This window comes from Culex quinquefasciatus, chromosome 3 (assembly GCF_015732765.1).
Source record: "Culex quinquefasciatus strain JHB chromosome 3, VPISU_Cqui_1.0_pri_paternal, whole genome shotgun sequence".
Lineage (NCBI taxonomy): Eukaryota > Metazoa > Arthropoda > Insecta > Diptera > Culicidae > Culex > Culex quinquefasciatus.
Window position 1 is genome coordinate 38,517,827 of NC_051863.1, and position 20,891 is coordinate 38,538,717.

Here is a 20,891-nt window from a genome sequence, read left to right on the forward strand (position 1 = left end):
TTTAAAATTTTGATGTTATTGAAAAATAAAATTTGCCCCCTGATTTTTGAACCGATTTTAAAGGGGGGGGGGGGAAGTGACATAAACTTTAAAAAATATTTGCAACTGCCTTGTTTTTGAAAAAATACTCAAAATTATTGTTTTTGGAATAAAGGTATGAAATTATCGGAATTTTTTCATACATTTCGAAATTAATACCATTTTTAACGAAAACACTAAAAATTTTGACAAAACTATGTACTCAAAATTTCCGTTTTTTACAATATGGGTTTAAAGCAATCCGATTTATTTATACATTTCGAATGTAATAACAACATGTTTGGAAAATATTAGAAATTTTCACAAAACAACGTTTTTTTCAAAAAAAGACTCAAAATTTCAGTTCTTCACAATAAAGGTGAATTGGGATTTGTTCATACATTTCGAATATATTCAAAATTTTCACAAAACTAAATATTTTAGAAATATACTCAACAACAATTTGGGTATCAAATGCTCAGTTTTTTTCATTGATTTCGTATGTAATAACTATTTTTTTTAAACATTAAAAAATTTCACATAAAAGATATTTTTGAAAAAATACTAAAAATTTCAGTTTTTCACGACATGGATACAATAACTAGAAAATTTGAGTATTTCTTCGAAAATGCGAAAATGTTGAGTATTTTTCTCAAAATTATGTTATTGCATTCGAAATGTATAAAAAAAATCCGATTGTTTGATACCATTATTGTGAAAAATTGAAATTTGGAGTATTTTTTCGAAAATACGCAGTTTTATAAAATTTTCGAGTATTTTCAAAACAAAATCTATTATAACATTCGAAATGTATGAAAAAAATGCAATCGTTCGACGCCCATATTGTAGAAACTTAAGTATTTTTTCGAAAATACCTAGTTTTGTGAAAATTTTGAATATTTTCAATAAAAATGGTATAACTTTCGAAATGTATGAAAAAATTCCGATCATTTGTTACCCATTTTGCATTAACCAAAATTTTGGGATTTTTTTCGAGAAACATTTTATTTAAATATAGGAAAAATACTATTTTGTGAAAATTTTCATGTAATTATAATTGCAATGGATAGCTGACATCATTCCGATTCCAAAACACTATAATTTTTGGATGTTTGCATGATTTTTCAAGCACTGGACCATGCTTAACCGAGTCAGTTGAACGAATCAAAACCGAGGCATGCAAAACCGGGGCATGACTGTATAGGAATATAAACTCTATTCAGTTTATGATTATCCTTGAAAATTGAGAAGACCTTTATAGCAAACTTTATTAAAAGTAAAACACAATTACTCTGACTTATTCTAGAGTTTATTTCTACGACTTCGAAAAAATAAATTTTATGTGAACAAGGAATAAATTTAATGCTTTTTGATAAAAAAAATGATATCGACCAATACTATCCTTCTACACCCTACTTTTCATCCAGCCACAATTTTCCCGACAGCTAAATCCCCATTTGCATTACTAGGTTTTCCAGCTTGTCTGCATCCAGTGGCAAGTTCTATTGCTGCGCTTTTCCACTAGACTTGATGAAAAAAAAGCGAATGAATATCCAAACTGGCATCCTCGTAGAAGAGTTTTCATGACGGAGTAAAAGAAATCAGATATGACTGAAGCTGGGGAGACCCCATTCAAAGTTTCCCGCAGCCAATCGATATGAACACGACGCCAAACGATGCAAAACGAGATTCTTTATTGGCAACTCTTGCGGTGCTTCTGTTCGACTTTGACTTCTTTATCCGTTTGTATAACGATCGTTAGGTTTTCGATGACGGTCCTGACCTACGGTCCAGCAGTCTTGGAAATGTTGGGTCACGTACGAAGTATTTGCATAATCAGTTTTTCAACAAGTCTTTTTACCCGAGCAAAATTTTAATAAAAGTTTCTTTCAAGTATTGAAGACCAATTTCACCCAACGAAATTCGGGCATTCTTCCAAAGATTTTGAACTAAGGACAAAGTTCAACCACTAAGTAGCTTCCTGGAAGTGTAAAGTTCAATGTCACCTGATAGCGGTTTATCCAGCGAGAGGACTAGTAAAGTGCCTCCAACTAATTTCATCACACCCTCCCCATAATTTCAACCCCTCTGCGTCCAAACTTCCTTTTAACAGCCACCCCAAGACTGTGGTGGCGCGCCTGAAAGATAAATTTCAATTATCTCCTTTCGTGGGAAACACTTTTCCGTGATTCGGGACGCGAGGCCGGGCGAACACGAACATTATGGTTTAGCAGTCTTTTAAATAGAATTACTGTCAATTTGTTCGCGGAACGCACGCGGTGTGGACAAAACTGACGCTAAACGGTTTGCAGGAAAGACTTTGGTCCGGCCGACAAAGCAAATCTTGTAAGATTTATTCTTGCTTGCAGGCAGGGTTACCAGATATTTTTAGTAAAAATGTGCTTCGAAACGGTTTTTTTTTTTTCGTATGGTTTATCGAGTTCAATCATTTATCTGAATGCCAATTTAAAAAAGATCTATTCAGAAACCCTACTTTGCGATATTCAACGAACGTGATGGTTCAAAAGATTCTTAAGGATTAATTTCATCACTTGTTGACAAACAAGTGTCCCTTTATTGGTCGTTTCGCAGAATTCTATTTTCATTGCTGCCGGTAGGTCCAGATTTTTCATTCAAAACGGAAAGCAATAAGACTCGTCATATTTTCTTCAAAGTATTGCAATTGTAAGCAGTGAGAGCGTTTGCTGAGTTCAATTTGTTGGGTGGTGACGCGCGGTCAATTATGTGGCATTGTGTGTGAAAAGAAAAGAATTTTATTTCGTGTTCCATCCTGGTTGGCTTGCCCACAAGCAGAAGAAAATCAGTTCAATTTGTTGGGTGGTGACGCGCGGTCAATTATGTGGCATTGTGTGTGAAAAGAAAAGAATTTTATTTCGTGTTCCATCCTGGTTGGCTTGCCCACAAGCGTAGGAAAATCAGTTCGGTTTGTTGGTTGGTGACGCGCGGTCGATTGTGTGGCATTGTGTGTGAAAAGAAGAGAATTTTGCTTCGTGTTTCATCCTGATTGGCTTGCACAAGTCCTTCCTACATCATCGTTGATCGGGAGGCACGACGTCGTGTGAATTGTTGCATTAAAATAAGTTTAAGTATTACTGTAAATGACTGTAAAAAAGTCCTTCCTATATCATCAATGTCGTCTGGGTAATCGTGATGAAAAATTACATTTATTCAGTGTTTAAATACCTGTGCGCGAGTGTTTTGGTGTGCTAATTAGAAAGACCTTCCCATAGCATCGTTGCTCGGAAGGCTCGCCGACAGGTTTGTTATGAAAGTCCTCCCCATAGCATCGTAGCTCGGGAGGCATCGAAAAGCCAATACCTTATCCTACTAACCCAAAAAATAATCACGTGATGCTTGAAGGAGATGCTGTGGATTCAACGGTCTCAAGCGGTATCAACAAGTATATAGCGAAAAACTATGTGCTTGATGAGTCTGCAACTTCAATTATCGGACTAACATTCCTCCCTTTTGTTGAACTGCAGGCTTCTTGGGAGGGCGCCGGTATTGACTAATAAAGTCGGGGTCTTCAGGGGTTAAACAGTGAACGGATGGTTGGCTCCCACTGATCATTTTTGATTCATTGTTTAACTTCAGCTGATCTGTCAATAACGGAGTAGCAGCTCATTGGCAGTCAACCATGCTCATGCTCATGCTCATGCTCATGTAAGCAGTGAGAGCGTTTGCTTTGAACAGTTTGTTTGCACGATGGACGCCGGTTTGTTTGCAGAATCAGTATGACTGAATATCCTTGTGTAAAAAAAAAGCAAATTAAAGAGGAAATCGAGAAAAAATAGTTTTCCTTTGAACAAAACATTTCAAATTTGACGGTAGAGGTTTGTATATTAACTATATCTTGATTAGATCAAGGATCCGATATTCCTAGAATATTTTGTGGATTTCTTCAATTTTTATGAAAGCTTTTAAATCACTGGCTAATGAAACTTAAACCTCAAGAATATATACACTTCATCAAAACAAATTTATAGCAGTTTTCCCAAACAACTGACCGGAAAATATATGCCCCCCTGGCAGCTAGAAAGATAAACACAACATTTTGTCACGCCGCTGTCTAGTAGGTATTAGAAAAATGAGAACAAAACTGTCAAAAAAAACTTGACCGCCCCCTTCAACGGCGGCGCCTAGATGATCCAAGAGGATGATGAGAATAATAAAGTGGCACATAAAATTTTGCGAAAAAACTTTTTCTATTCCTCCTGCGCTACTGTTCTGCAGCCGCGAGGGAAATCTGTTATCCGGTGGGATTTTCAACAGGGGTGAAAATTACTGGAACTGTTGTGTGGTGAAGGTTTTCCGGGGGAGTATTACTGGGTCATATTAAAGGAGGGGAAAATTTTGACAGTAAACAATTGATTCTAGGTAGAATTGAAATAGAGATTACCTTCGCAAACTTTTAAAGATATTAACAAATTTAGTGCAAATTATGTGTGAAAAATATCATTTTCATCATGCTGATAAAACTCGCCTAGGCCCACCTGCAATAACAAAAACATTTCCAAGTTTCCAGCCTTAATGACGACGACCTTCGGTTCATTAATTCTGCACAAATATCGTCGAGAAATTCACCAACTCCCTCCCACCGCTTCTTGGTCCATATTTTGCATTATGCAAATGTAGCCATCGTTCAAGTTTACCCAGCTGCCATCATCCTCGAGTTCCTTTTCAGTCAAGACATTGCGCATCTACTAACAGGGGTGTCATTGAATATATTTTGCGCACCTTACCGGAAAGGACCAAACATACATTTTCCAACGCAAAATCGCCCTAGTTTACGGTGACATCCTTGTCTATTGCCAGCATCACACAACGCGTGCATCTCGACCTCGGGTGATAACGCTGCGGTCCCGGCATAAAAATCATAATTTATTCATGAATTCCATACCATCCAGCATCGTTTGGGCTGGCGAGCATGAATATTTTTTCTGAACTACAGCATTTTTCCAGCTAAATCGTCTACTATGTAACATTATGTAACAGCCACTCGTTCCGGTGTCAATTAATTTGACTTGAAATGATTTAGAAAAATCTAAGATTAGATATTTGGATATTTCTCAATTTGAATTTGTTATCATTTTTGGCTTCACTTTTCAGTTTTTCTGAACTAAAATTTAACAATTCCTTGTACTATAGTTTATATATCTGAGAATAAATTCAACAAATAAACCCTTCTGTAACCATTTCCACCTTCAACTCCAACAAACCATAAATCCCCAATATTAAACAAAATCATGTTCCCAGCTCTATCACGTCAACGCCACTCCGGTGGAGAGTGATTTTTTCGACCATTTTGTTTTATTCATGGCTACGCCATAACTTGCTAAACCTACTCAAATGGCGACGACACGCATTGTATTTGTCACCAGCGTACTATCTTGACTTATGTAGAATTTTAATGTCTTGAAAAAGAAACACCTCCGTGTAAACACGAGAGCAAGCAAGCAGTCAAGCAGTACCCGCGAGTTTGCTTTTCCAGCATGCCAAAGGCCGGCCGTGGCCGTGGCAGTTCGAGCGCGGCCTCGAAAAACCCGCGAAGTTCGTCTACCGGCCGTGTGCAAAAAGGTAAACAAACCAACGCCGTGTCGGCCGCCGTGAGCGCAGATGGAATCGACAAAAAGTATCTACATCCCGGATATGTTCCGAGATCACCAGTGAAAATCTGCTCAGGTACTTCTGGTGCCACAGCCAGTGGCACTTCAACATCCCCATCAGGAACGAGTTCCAGATGCTGAGCGACGACGAAGAAAACAACAACACCAACGGTACCGGACTTGATGGGACAATGCAGAGCAAACCAAGGCGCGCATTAAGTGCGCCAACTGTGGAGGTAACCATACCAGCAACTACCGTGGATGCAGCGCACGGAAAAACTACCTCGAGGAGCAGGAAAAGACGAAGAAGAAAGCAGCTGCGCCCCACCCTCCTCAGCGAAGTACGAGCGTAACCGTGCCAGCAGCTGGTCATCGTGCGGTTCCAGCGGACAACTCAGCGTTCCCTCCTGGATGGGGGCGATCATTCGCCAGCGTGGTCGCTGCCGGCAGTGGCAATACGGCCAAGCAAGAAGTTACCATGGAAGATCTCTTTACCCTGCCAGAGTTCTTTGCTCTCGCAGAGGAGATGATGACGCGGTTTCGGACCTGCCGTAACAAGGCGGAGCAATTCCTGGCCCTTGGGGTGCTGATGATCAAGCACATCTATAAAGGATAAAAAACTGTAATCTAGTTTTAAGCTTTCTCTATTTCTATCCCCTTTCCCTTGCAATTTTAGTAAGTCATCCGGCATAAAAAAAAGTACTTGAACATCACTTATGTAGTCATAACTTGAGACAGGTTTGCCAGATCATCAAGTTTTTAAACTCGCTGGAAAGATCTTGTCCAACGATGTATAACACAGTTAGGGTGGTCGAAATCTGGGCTTTATCGGGGCTACCCCTTGAAATCAAAGATTGGCCCATCGCTAGGCTAAATTCCAAATTTGAGCTCATTCTGACCACGGGAACCCCTCCCTCTAATCGCGCGAATTATGTATGGGAAAAATCGTCAAAATGTATGAAGAAAAGCAACTGTTTCAGTATTTTACCTGTGGAGGTCGCAATAATCGTCCTCAGATGTAGGATTTTCATGAAATTTAGAACAACTTTCTCCAAGACACCATATTTCTAGGACTTTTAGCTGATAAGTTATTAGGTTCCGAAAAGGACCGTTTTTGCTCGGCTCAAAGGGGTAGCCCCGAGAAAGTCAGGATTTGGACCACGCTAATGGTGGTATTTGAGGATGTTTTTCTGTTACTTATCTAACATCCGGATACATCGACGCTGTCGTGCTATCTTGTCACATGTCGCTTTTTGACATTCCGAGAAAAACGCCTTTTTAATAAACAAAAAAAGAGCACGTAATGTAAACAACAACAAACACGTTTTGTTGGGCTGACCATTCTGTGCATTGTTTGGTTGAAATTTGGTTGAATTTGGTTGTCGTAGTTCCGAGTAGTAATTAGCAATGTTTACAGCAGTCGGGCATGTACGTGTGTCAAACGCGTTCTGATCTGACACCCCTTTGACCAGTTGTCGCACTTACTGCAATTTCAAGGCTGTTCAAGATAGCACGATATGATTTAAACTTCTTTCATATGAAGAGTGACAACAATGCACGGAATTTTTCCGGATTTTATTGAATATCACAGGATTGAAATCGAAAGTTGGGGATCCGTGAGGGTCAAAGGTGAGACATTGTGAGCTGCACAAAATGGCGTTTTAACTCAATTTGGCCCAAAATTCACGTGTGACAAATTTTTTTTTTGATCCTGCTAATATCGACATGCGACAAAGCGCAACAACGGCAACGACGTACGAGTGATGCTTGCTCGCCTCCATCCATCTCGTCCACAAAAGTGAGGAATTTTATTATCACTTTATCGCCATTAAAGGAATCTTCACAAACAACCGCCATGAAACCCAGCACGACCCGGAGAGTCACGCAATCAGGAGTCATAATCCTTTCGGATGTCACGGGGGGAAAAGTTTTTTGACTTTATTACTGGGCGGATGAAAAAAAGCTAGTTCAGGATTTTACGGACTGATTCATTTGATGAGTAGAATAATATTTTTTATTTGTTGGAAATATGTTATTTAAAAATTGTTTTCAATAGATCTGCAGCTCTATAGTAAAAGGTCCCAGGTTAGTTGAGCCATTATTTTTGATGAGAAGAACATTAATCCGAGTTTAATAACATTTACTTTGACCTATCTGACAAACCCAAGAATCTCAAAATAAAAACTCTAGCAATCATTCACGTTGCACAATTGATTTATAAGCAATCTGTCCTAATATTTCAGCGGATCCCCTCCACCCAGCGTTTGTCTAAATCGCAATTCCAATTGTTTGCCATTCAGCCAAATCGCATTTTCTTGATTGAGGGCCATAAATTTTTCGCTTCGATTTTCCACTGACTTTGGTGGCAGCACACGAAGAAAAAAGAGTTCCCAAAATCGTAAACAACCGTTCATGAAAATGGGAACCTCGAACAAAGTGTTCAAATTTCATGGTACGTTTTGCAAAATCGTACCATGGAATTTGAACACTTTGTTCGAGGTTCCCATTTTCATGAACGGTTGTTCACGATTTTGGGAACTCTTTTTTCTCCGTGCACAGTCGAAGGAGCCAAATTCGCTGTCGTCGTCGGATTTTCTTGGTGCAAAGCTTAACAGTCGTGTGGCTTCTTGGCCGGCGACCGCGCGTTGTCTAGGGGAACCGATATCGAGTTTTTTTATGCTTCTCAATGTCCAACTTTTGGCAGCAATGCTGCTCGTTCGATGTCAGTCAGATGGCGCGTGTATTTGTTTTTTTTGTTGCTCATTTTTATGGAACACCTATCATGTGTGTCGCCGTGTGCTTTCTGTCACTCGCAGCATGGCAAGAATCGCACAAGTGGTGACAGTAAATTTCGAATAACCCTCAAATGTCGCGTTTCAAATTTCTATGTTGAGTATGTTGAGATACATCAGTTTTCAGCGGTAGGCACAGGGCTCAAATATCATTTGAGATAGGTTAGGGAAGGAAAGTGATTGACGATATTCACTTGGAACATAAACGTTTGCGACGGTTCAGTTTGTTATTTATGCTCAGAACTTGCTTTACTTTGTTTTTTTGTCATTTAGTCATTTGGTCATTTGGTCATTTTGCTATTTTGTCATTTTCGTCATTCGATCATTTGGTCATTTGGTCATTTGGTCATTTGGTCATTTGGTCATTTGGGCATTTGGTCATTTGGTCATTTGGTCATTTGGTCATTTGGTCATTTGGTCATTTGGTCATTTGGTCATTTGGTCAGTTTGTCATTTTGTTATTTTCTGCATTTTGGTCATTTGGTCATTTTGCTATTTTGTCATTTTGGTCATTCGGTCATTTGGTTATATTGGCTATTAGTCTTTATGTCAAAACTTCTTAATAAACGAACACTTCCGCTCATATGAAGCTGTTTGTTTGATCCATTACAGCAGCATATCTTTAGCTGAGTCACTTCCATTGACCGTAGCTAGTTACTTAGAGTGATAAATATACACATCCCCCTTCCCGACATCCCACAGTGGCTGATACTGGCCTGCCTTGTGTGTCTACTCCCGAAAACCCATCAAACTCATCAACGCTAACCATTCCGAAGAAAACGTGCCACTAGCCACGTGCGCACGACCTTAATTCATCGTTCGTGTCATTGTCATTTCCACCGAGGACAAAAAAAAAGTGGAAGTAGCTTCCTTCCGACACAAACATCGTTGAGTTACCACTAAGTCAATCCATCTGAGGTGGATTTACCGCAAAGAGGGGAGACTTTGGTCATGTTTTTTTCATAAATTTTCAACTATTTACTAAAATTAATATTTTCCACTAAAATGCCAAAAATTAAGAGAGTTGCGTCTTTGATCTGTTTATAAATCATACAAAGAGTGTAGTAATTTCCTTCAGAATGGTTCCTCACCCTACCGAGGTCAACGGATCATCTTCTCGTTGTCACGTGTCTTCTTCTAAATCATCAAAAAAAGACATTTCTTCCTTTCTCCAACCAGCATCGCCACGAATCCATATAATTTTCCCTCCCTAGTTCCACGTTAACTTTGACCAACATTTCCCATACCCTCATCGAAAGTAACATTATGCCTTTCTTTCCAGCAAACTATTGTCACTTCCTTCGGCTGCCCTTTTCACCTCCCCCCAAACAAGCCAAAAGAAGTAAACAAAAACGTCGGGAAAACTTTTTCTAGGAAAGTCCCACCCCCTCTCACATCCCTTCCCGGGTTTTTTTTTCTCCCGGAGATCTTCTTCATGGTAGAATAAACAATGACAATGACCAGTTGATTTTGGGTTAGGGTCTCTCCGCCCCCAAAGGGACACTACCGCCTGACCACCATGGGAAAAGTGCGATTGTTGCGAGACGATATTCACGATTTGACGACAAATTTATGGGTTCGGTAATGAACCTCCCCTCGCTTTCAAGAACGGTGGGGGGGGGGGGGTGAGGGGACGAGCTGCCGGTTTATGTCATACAGCGATGGATGGAAAATAACAGTGTTTAACCATAATGACGGTTTTGTTTGCGTTAACCAATTAACCCTCGGGTAGGGCGAGCGCGGAGATCGCTCGAATGCTAATTAATTGGCTCAGTGTGGGATTAACCAATTTTCAGGAAAATTATGCCTCGATGCAATTCTCGCTGTGGATTACGGGGTTATATATTTAAATTAGGTATTTTTTTATTATTTCTGTTTTTTATGACATTTAATGTTAATTAATGTTTGACTCATAAATTAGGCCATTGCAAATATTCAAGGATGGAATAATCGCTTTAAACGAAATACGTAAAATAATGGTCCCGAACATTCAAAAAAAAAATTTATCACTTCAAGATTTCTTTGCGATTTCCAGTGTTAGCAGTTACCACTTAATAGTAGTTTATGCAACAAGTTGCAAAAAGAGGATTTTTTCAGCACGAGTCGTACATTTATCCAACGAGGTTCACCGAGTTGGATAAATACGAAGAGTGCTGAAAAAATCAAGTTTTGCAACGAGTTCCATACAACATTTTTTGCAGTTCCAAAAAACACACACTGAGTGAAATTTTATATCAAATTTTCATGTAATTTGTCAATAAATCGTTTTAATCAAAAAAATGTTTAAAAGTGTTACTTTTCAAAACAAGGGCTGAAAAGTTCAACTTTTCAGCACCCATTTGAGTGCTGAATAGTAGAACTTTTCAGCATTTATTTTGAAAAAGTGTTGCTATTCGATTCGACAGGAAAAGTAAGTAGTTTCACAACGGAATTGCAAAAAATAATTTTATTTGTTATGTTTACATAGATTGTTCAAAGTGACAAGCCATTTTTCGCGTTTTGGCGCGTGGTGCGTTAAAAACCTCAGTTTTTATTTAAATAAAAATCATATCTTGGGAACGTACAAATCAACACTTCCAATTTGGAAATGAATGTCGTTTGAATGAAATTTCACGAGGAATCCGATAAAAATATTTTCAGGCATAGACTCTTTCATCCAGACACAGTCAATACGCCACTTAAGTTTTCATACAACCTTTTCAAATGTTTGGTTTGATTTTTGAGACTCGTTACCATTATTTCTTGAAGGACTAATCACCCTTTCCTTTGCGTTCAAGACAACTCAAATCGGTAAAAATGGCGACGAGTTATGCTTTTTGAATAAAATTGATTACCTTTTTCCCGAGCAGACGGAAATAACGTGGGAATAACATTTTTTGTTATTTGAAAATACTAGGCTGATAACTTTTTTTGTTACTTATAACAAGTTTTGTTATTCGCCGTTATGATTTTTTTGTTATTGAATTGTTATTGTAACAACAGACTTATAACATTTTGAGTAATTCTTCGAACAAATCTTTGTTATTCTTTTTTGTTATGTTAACAACTATTCCGATCATCCCAATAACAGTTGGAGTTATTTTTCCATAACAAAAAATGTTATTACCAAGTGGTTTTGGCTTTCAACCAATATCAGACCAATAACAAATTTTGTTATGATAACATAAACTGTTATTTAACCCTTATGCAAAAATGAATTTTGCAAGAATATTCCATAACACTTTTTGTTATTTTAACAGTATTTGTTATTGAAATGGCATGAATTTTGTTATTAACGTCTGCCCGAGTTGGGGCTACCCTAGCACGGCCAAACAAAAAAATGCTCAAGGAACCACGCGAACACTTTTTTTAAATCTCAGACCCTCTACCCTCCTCCCCCTCGTGGACATTTTCCATACAAAACAAACTGACTACCCGCCCCCCCTTCCTCCCATAATTGTCCACGTGGTTTATGGATGGTCCTCAAATGGAATTTCTGAATTATGATAAAGCTTTGAAGATTTGAAGATTTGAAGATTTGAAGATTTGAAGATTTGAAGATTTGAAGATTTGAAGATTTGAAGATTTGAAGATTTGAAGATTTGAAGATTTGAAGATTTGAAGATTTGAAGATTTGAAGATTTGAAGATTTGAAGATTTGAAGATTTGAAGATTTGAAGATTTGAAGATTTGAAGATTTGAAGATTTGAAGATTTGAAGATTTGAAGATTTGAAGATTTGAAAATTTGAAGATTTGAAGATTTGAAGATTTGAAGATCTGAAGATTTGAAGCTTTGAAGATTTGAATATTTGAAGGTTTTTGGAAGGTTTAAAAATTTGAAGAAAGAAAGATTTGAAGAAAGCAAGATTTAAAGTTTTGATTTAAAGAAATAAATTTCATTATACTCATATACAAATTTAATTTCTTCGTAGAACAATAATTAAAATTTAAAGAAATTGTGCGATATTTGAGTTCTTGAGAATGGATGTCTGAAAAATAGTATATTCTGGGGTGTGGCATTTTGATTAATGGAATTTCGAGAAAAGAATTCTGGGGAATATGGGATATCCAATGTAGAAAATGCAAATGTGCTAGTAAGGTGCAAACATTATTTACCTAAAGGACTATAACATAAAATAAGAGATTTTTTTTTTTATTTCAGTAAAATCATTCATTTCATAAGCCATTTTATAAAATATATTAAATTTTCCACAACTTTTTGTTTAGAATCTTTTTTCTTATCTAAACTCAAGCTGTAGTACTTTTTTATTTATCAATGAATTTCTTACCTTATTTAGGTGTCATTTCTGAAATAACTGTCCAATATTTCGTTTGATGGATTAAACCAAGCTTTATATTAACTGGACCTGTAATAAAACAAAAGGCATTTTTTCAAACAGGTGCATCATTTTCAAGGTGAAATTTTGCTACTATACTACTAAACTATTTTAATTGCTCTATTCCATAAACAATCATCCATTCAAAAAGGGACTGAAGAGCAGTCTCTAACCGGTTCAAAGTGGAGTGGAGAATATATTTACCATGCAATTACCGTCCACATTTCCCGATAGTTTGCCCCTCCCAAAGCCCTCGCCAGGAGGCAGAGGACCCCACCAACGGAGGCATCATGCCACAGGCCAAACACTTTTACTCGGATCATCATGCGAAGGCCACACTGCTCATTCCGACCTACGGGGGCGGTTCAACATTTTCCCGGCACGGAAGCATTTAACTCATTGGGAAAGCTTCTTCTTGAAAGTGTTGAACCAAGAAGAGAACAGAAGAAAGATCGGGGTGGTAATTTATGGATAGTGAGTGAAGTGTGGGGTATTGAATGACCTAAGCTTTCTAACGGGAGTATAAGTAGAACAGCAAAATTTTATCTCCGCCTCTTGCACTAGAAGTTTTTTAAAATTTAAGAAAATTAGGCATTTTTGTCACCTTTTTTCTTCAATTTTAAATCATGAAAGCTGTACACCACCATAGTCGAACGACTCCGCTCATCATTTACAACATCATTAAGAACAGATAGAACGACAATGGCCCTGTTCTGAATGACCATGGTCTCCACACTGCTGGAATGTCCTGACACCAGTGCCAAGGATTTTCCCAGCCCCAACTGCCAACTGACTGGAGGTGGCTGGAGGTGACATCAGTTTAAACGACGATGATTGAAGGTTCTCGAAGTGACTCGGTAAATATCGCGTGCATTGCGCCACTGTTTGCCACTTTGGTGGAAAGTGCGGGAAAGTTGGAATTGGAAAGTGCCATTCAGTGTCAACGACGCGGGGACCAATAATGTGTCAATAAAGTTTTGATCGACTTACACATTGGTGTATGATACTTTAGAGGTGGCATTAGTAAGGATTTTACAACTCTCGTTTTATGATACTAATTTCTAGAAATTATGGATTCCACGATTTGGGTCAAGGAGACCATTGGCTAATGTTGTTAAACTTTGTTTTACAAAACTTGTCATTAAATACTAATTAGTTCTAGCAAATTGTTTCAATTAGCATCTACAAGAAATGTTATCCTCCAGCATTTCAAATTTCAAACAAATTTTAATGAAGGAAAATGCAAAGATCGCCGAATTTTACCTGCCCACAAAGTTTCCACGGCAGCATGATTATTCCAATCAACTTAAATTCAATTTGCCATAAACAAGCACAAAAACTTTACCGACTGCTTAACCTTGCTCCATTCTCGGATGGAGATGACTAGGTCGAACTTTACGTTATCTGCCCCAACACTTACTTATTAATACCGATTCCCGGGCACAAAAAAAAAACGAACAAAAAATGGACGACAATAACCATCATCCAAATGGTCATGAGATTGTAAAAGTTCCCATTTATTTTGTTCCTGCTCTCCTGTAAAACTTTTCCAGCTTATGTAAATTTTTCTTGTTTCGGAAATTTTTTCTCGCTTTTTGCACTCATCAATGTTTGCCCTCCGCCAAATCCGAACGGTATACACACTCATTTAGCGTATGCGGAGCCACTTAGTTTCATGACCTATAACGTTGCGTTCTCCAGGGGTAGGGAGAAATGCTTTGATTTGAGTTTTACGTGCAAAAAAATACCTTTGTGGCAAGTAAATTTGAGTGGGTTTAAACTTTGATAGCCCTGGGGAAAATTTTTGTTCAGCGAAATCGTAGAAAATAGATATGGTAATGGTCATTGAAAGTGTGATTATTGGAATGATCACTTGTAGATCATCATAAAAATTAAAGAAAATTTATAAATTTTTCATATTTTAAGAACACTAGAAAATTTTCTGAAGTATTTATTAAACTCCTTTTATTTTTCCAATTGGCTTTACAAGTTTGAGTGAATGCTCTTAAGATCAACATTGATACTCGAAACCATCATAAATCATCAAATGACGTTTTGCTTCACTTATAACCTGTGGAAGACAGGTCTTACCGCTTCAGCACTTAACGAAATAGGGGGAGAGGGGGTAATATGCACCCCCTAAGGGAAAACTGTGATTTCTCAACCATAACATCAATTCTGTGGAAGTATTTTGTTAGATGTTCTAAAACAAAACTATTATTCTTCGTAATCCATGTGTAAAAAGTCTTGAAAAACCTCAAAATTGTTTAAAAATAGCAAATTACTAATAATGTTTTTGATTCATTCCAAACAATCATGCGGTGCAAAATGCACCGCAACAATGGGGCAAAATTCACAACAACAACGGGGCAAAATGCACCGGGTGAAAGCAGTTTTCACTAGTCACCACTAGATGACACCGCTGTGTTTACAATGGAGCATCACAGCGGTGCATTTTACCCCGACCACGCTTATTACATAAAATTGAATTAAAAATACATTTTTTAATGTTTTTGAACTCATCTATCTATAGAATAATGAAGATTGTAGCAAAAACGATATAAATCAACACTTACAATATCAATAAATGCTTTTTATATTGTCCAAAAATCATATTGAATGTTCTATAAAAATTAGATCAAAACACAACATTTTAAAGTTTTTCAAATAATTTGGCAGTTTTTATCCTACCATGCTCAAACTTTTCCAGCATAGTCTTACAATGTTAAGCTTCAAGTTTCTATGATTTTTCCCCGGAAAAATCTTTTTTTATATAATCTTCCCAATTCGCAATTTTCAGTGTAAGAACGGGCCTTGACCGATCTTATGCACCAGGTTCCCGACGAACACGCACTGCCCTTACCCCTACATCTCACCCTTGCTCTGAGTCAGTACGAGCAACACGCTAGAACACGCTTTGAGTGTTCGTGCCAGGCATGCACACCTTCTTTTCCGGTTACGCATTTTAACTCGGCCGGGGGTGGTACATTACGTAGGGTTTGATGTAAGTTTAAGCGCCTAACCATTTAAAGTGTGCCTAACAACTTTCATTAAAGCAAAAACTGTTTTATTTTTAGTTTGAATTCAAAAACTAGTTGTTATTTTACTGTGTATTGTTTTCTCCTGAAATCTTTCCTATTGTTGAGTCGTGTTTATCTGTTGCTATTTCTTTTGTCGCGGTGTTTTGTTACAATATTTTGGTCCTAAGCATTTTTGAAAAGTTTCTCAAAAGTACAATAGTAATATTTGTGTTAATCCTTTAATCATTCCATAAATTGAGTAAGGGTGAAGTTTCAAAATAATAGACAGTGAAGGAAATATACTAGGTAAAGAATCAATAGTAAACGAAAGATAGTAATTTATGAAGTAGATAAAGAAATTAACAATAGTTAATAAATAGAGGTAACAAACAAGCTTAGATTGTATTGAGGGCAATTTACAGAGAAGATGAGGAATTATTCAAATAGATAAATAAAGAAAAGGCACATGATAAACAAAATTGACATCGCTGCCAAATTAAGGGAAAGCAGAAAGTATGTTACAGCAGCAGCAATTGGTAAAATAGAGTGAAAAAGCGTTGAGAAATAAGAGAATCAAATGAGTAAAATCGAAATCAAATGGAGGATAGTAAACAGAAGCCGCGTTAGAAAATCAGTGAAACAAAATAAACAGAAGATAGGTGGTAGCTGAGAATGAAGAGAACACAGAGAAAAAAGAGTTCCCAAAATCGTGAACAAGCGTTCATGAAAATGGGAACCTCGAACAAAGTGTTCAAATTCCATGGTACGATTTTGAAAAACGTACCATGAAATTTGAACACTTTGTTCGCGGTTCCTATTTTCATGAACGCTTGTTCACGATTTTGGGAACTCTTTTTTCTCCGTGAAGAGAAACCCCGTTGTGCGATGTTTCAGGTACATCCACAGCAGTTGACTCAACATACTGCGAATCAAAACAATACCATCTACAATCACAAATTACTTCCCTTTCTCGACTCTGACCCGCGGTGGTCAAAGGTTTACGATGCGTTTCCACAGGCCACCAGCTAGGTCATCATAAAAACCAAGCCAACGTGGAGGTAAGAAAATAGGACACTTGCAAGGAACCAGAGCTATACTGTCTTGATCATGTATGATCTAACCGTACTACGGACGTAGTCAGTGACGCTCCTTCCAGGATGTTCCTCGCCTGAGCGTCAACTGAAGAGGTATCATCAGCATCATTCGCACTTGGCCTGCATTTTTATAATCTTCCCAATATCGAGAAATTCTGAGGGTGCATTTTGCCCGGGGGTGCATATTAACTCCCCCTACTAAAGCACATTTTTTTTACTAGAGAATATTTTTTTTGTGTTTCTCCATAAATTTAGCAAAGAAGTCTAAAAGAATTGCATTCTTCAGAAAAATAAAAATTAAAGTTCTAGAGTGAGTTGTAGTCTTGATCCTTGGATAATAAATTCAGACTTAAACCAATCAAGCAACAAAATATCAGTAAATTTACCCAAATTTTAAATTTGCACAGTAAAAAATATCTAGCATATATGGCGAAAAATATTACTTCATGTTTTATACATCACTAAAGTTATGCTACTATCATAAATTTGTGAAATTTAAAAGAATGTATGATTATTTATTCCCAAAACTTATTGGTCTGTGGTCTCAAAATTCTAAACTCGTAAAAAGATTTAAAAGACTTTATTTGAATAAAAGTATGGAAATAAGCATTATGCAATGTTTTCTGAATACCCAAATGATTTTATAGTTTTTTCAATGAATAAGTCAATTTAAATAGCCCCCAGGTCTCTTATGGTCTCTATTGTAAGTTTCTGCTCGAACCTAGGAGTACAAAGGCCTGCATGGGGAGAGCACAGAAAACCTATTTTTACTCCAAGGAACCTTCCACCCCTGGGTTCGAACTGACGACCTTTGGATTGCGAGTCCAACCGCCGATGGATGGTTGGTCCTTTATCATAGCTTAAGAAAAGATGAGCCAAAAAACCGAAAATGAAAATTTATAATCTGTTTTTAAATGTTCAAATTCTCATCGGTTCTGAGAAATTTGAAAAAAAAAACTTAAAAAATCAGAAAATTAAGTGTCTGATTTTTTCAATTCACAGATTCGTATTTCTTATAACACAGTTTTAGAGTTCCTTTCAACTATGATTTGTACAATACTCGGGTGAGTTTTCAAAAAGCCGTAAGAGCCACCGTGACCTCTGACACTAATTTTCGATTTTCTCGAAAATGAAACAAAATTTCATTTATTTTAAGTTTGGGGCACTTGAAGGACGTGTAGATGAACAATCTTCAGCATTTTTGATATTGGTTTTTCGTGAGTAGGTCGAATACCGATGCAAAAAGGACTATGTTTACCAATGGCTCTAACAGCTTTTTGAAAACTAATCCGAGAATAGATCATTTTAATGTAATTGGATATTTTAACAATGGATTTGGTAAGATAAAAGAAATGACAAAAAACCTTAAAGATTCTGCGACCAATTATCCTTAGCTTTAACATCAAGTAAATCACTGATGAAATCAAAGCTGAGCCACTTCTAAGAAAAACTGGTGCTGAACCAAGAAACGTGTAACTTTAATCCCCAAACAAGACGACGACGACGACTCGTGGAGCAAACTTCCACCAAACTGCCAATTAATCTCTTCCGAACCAATCTGTCACCCGAGCGGAAACGGGATTAAACCGGGGCCCGCCAGCTTTATCGCCTCGATGCCATCAGTAAACCAAGTCAAATTTTCAAACCATTGATGGGGGCAACAAGTATGGTGTGTCTCCGACGAAAAGATTCCGGATGTTGGACGCCTCAACTTTGTCACGTACAATCAATTTGGGTCAAACGGCCGGAAGGGTTTTCTTGCTCTCGGCCTACGGCGGCGGCTACACAAATGGACCGGAGCTATTGGCAAACTTACGGACTGAGGTGGAGGTATTGTGTGTGGTCGAAGGGTTCGTTCCATTATTCAACAGGTTCTAGTATTGGGGTAATGGAGCTCGAAAAAAGGGCATAACGAGTTCGACGACTTTGAGTTCGCAATTGGATGGATCGTTCCTGATAAGCTGAAGGGAGAAACAATCTTGGGGGTTGTTTCTTGGAACTGCACACCTGTGGCCGGATATGTAATCTTAATGTGACCATTATGACATAGCTCTTCTTCGATTTCATGAGGAAAAAAACTGCGTAACGATGTCCACACGGATTAAGCTCAACATTATCGGCAAACATTAGTACCGCATGATGACCGGTTAGAAGAGGTACCGATGTGGAAACGACGACAGCTTAGGACACACACAGTCCGGACACCGGATCAAATTGTCACTTTGTTATCCCTCTATCATGTGCTAGTGCTGCAGCAACCCCAATCAGTGGAGATGATGAACGTTGCCACCTACACCTGCTTTATCCCGAATTAGTCTTGTTACACAAGGGTTGTTCATAGAAATGAATTTTTGTATACCTAGACTCTGATTAATCCATGTTACATAATCGTACAAATAGCTGGGATTTATTATTTTCAAGAAGGGATTTTAATCAACTGAAGCGATTGCAAATAATATTTTACCTTTACAGCTTTTTATCTCTTTCCAAGTATTCGACATCAACGGATTCCCATCGCAATAACTCCCACCATAAAATCAATCAAAATACAGCTGATGAAACCCCGGTATCAATGTCCGTTCGCACTCATAGAAAATTCACCCTCATCCATCCAGTCAAGCTGGACTGGTGGGATGGTGAGATGATAAATGATGCTATGATACTAAGAAGCAATATTAGCTGTCCTCCAGCGTAACTGGATCAGAAAATTGATGTACTGCACACCGGGGTTGGGTGCTGATCCGCAATTGATATTAATTAATTAGATCCCGCAGCACCCGCTTGGAAACGTTGCGAGGAAAGTAGGTCACCAAAAGACACCGGACACCAAAATTTGTCATACAATTTGTTACTTTTCTGCATGACATCCACGATCCAGGACTTTCCAGCAAACTTCACCGGCAACCACTCAGAAAACTTTAAGGTACTTGTCCCTGTCCTGGATGCCCCAACATAGGAAAAGAACACACAAAAAACACACACTCACGCTCAAGATAATCCTCTTCAAAGGGAAAGCTCAACGTCTTGAGTGACCCGGAATCCCTCGGGCGAATGCAAACTTGTCCGCACGCTGCCGACTGGACAAGTATCTGCTCCATCTTTGCTGGGCAGCGAAAATTGGGACGCTCTCTCGTTGTACTTGTGTTACCTTTCAGCGTCGTCGCCGCTGTAATATGATTGCGAAGCTGCCACCCACCAGTAGTGCGAACTCATGATACGACACCGTTATTTATGGTGGTGCTCCTAGCCGGGAAATGTCATAATTCATATCTGTTTCCCGTTTTTTGGACTTTTTCCTTGTTGAATTCATGTTTTGATTTTCTCGTTGCTCGAAGATTTACTGAAAATAATCATCTCATATTTATATTGAAGGATCTCTTCTAATAATCAAGATTTTTTAACTGTGTATGTGAGTACAACTACGAATTCATTCAGTCCATGGGATGTCCATGTTTGACGGTTCAAACCATCCGTCTAAAAGTTGTGAGTTTTGACTCAAGTAGTTTTTGTTTGACAAGGCTGAAACGTTTACTACATGCTTTTCAAAAATGTCAAGTTGTGAGATAAAATTCTTTCATTTCTAGCCAGTGTTGGCTTTTTCGCACCCTCGCGAGAAAAAAAATCATCTCTCTCGAGTTCTCGCCGCGAGTCTGCCGAAAGTAACTCGTCGATTGCCCGTTCTCTCCACAGCACACGAACGAGCTAGCTCGCGAGAAAAAAATGTCCGCTCGTGAGTGACAAATACTTTCCTTCTTCTCACTCGAATCCCAACACAGCAGAAATAATATCAAAGTACCGTAAACCGGGGTGACTTTGATAGGATTTTAATTTGTTTTTAGAATATTTTCCAACAAGTAAGGTTTTTCTCAAGATTATGATTTTTAAAACATGTACTGGGGTGGGCCACACAAAGTCCATGCACAATTTCGGAAAAAAAATTTTTTTAGTAATGTTTAGCAAAATAGTTGCGATAAAAATTCTTAGCTATAATTCCGGGGTGACTTTGATAGTCATAGTTTTTCT

The 20,891-nt window shown here is 38.0% G+C and overlaps 1 protein-coding gene across 1 annotated transcript in view; it reads right to left on the minus strand.

The window, feature by feature from the left end:
- The window catches only part of LOC6039392 (soluble guanylate cyclase 88E), a 67,310-nt gene that overhangs the window by 19,645 nt on the left and 26,774 nt on the right, over positions 1-20,891 (minus strand). The window contains exon 3 of the mRNA XM_038262362.1: positions 12,707-12,784. The gene's annotated coding sequence lies outside the window, so the exon portion shown is untranslated. The remainder of the gene's footprint in view (positions 1-12,706; positions 12,785-20,891) is intronic.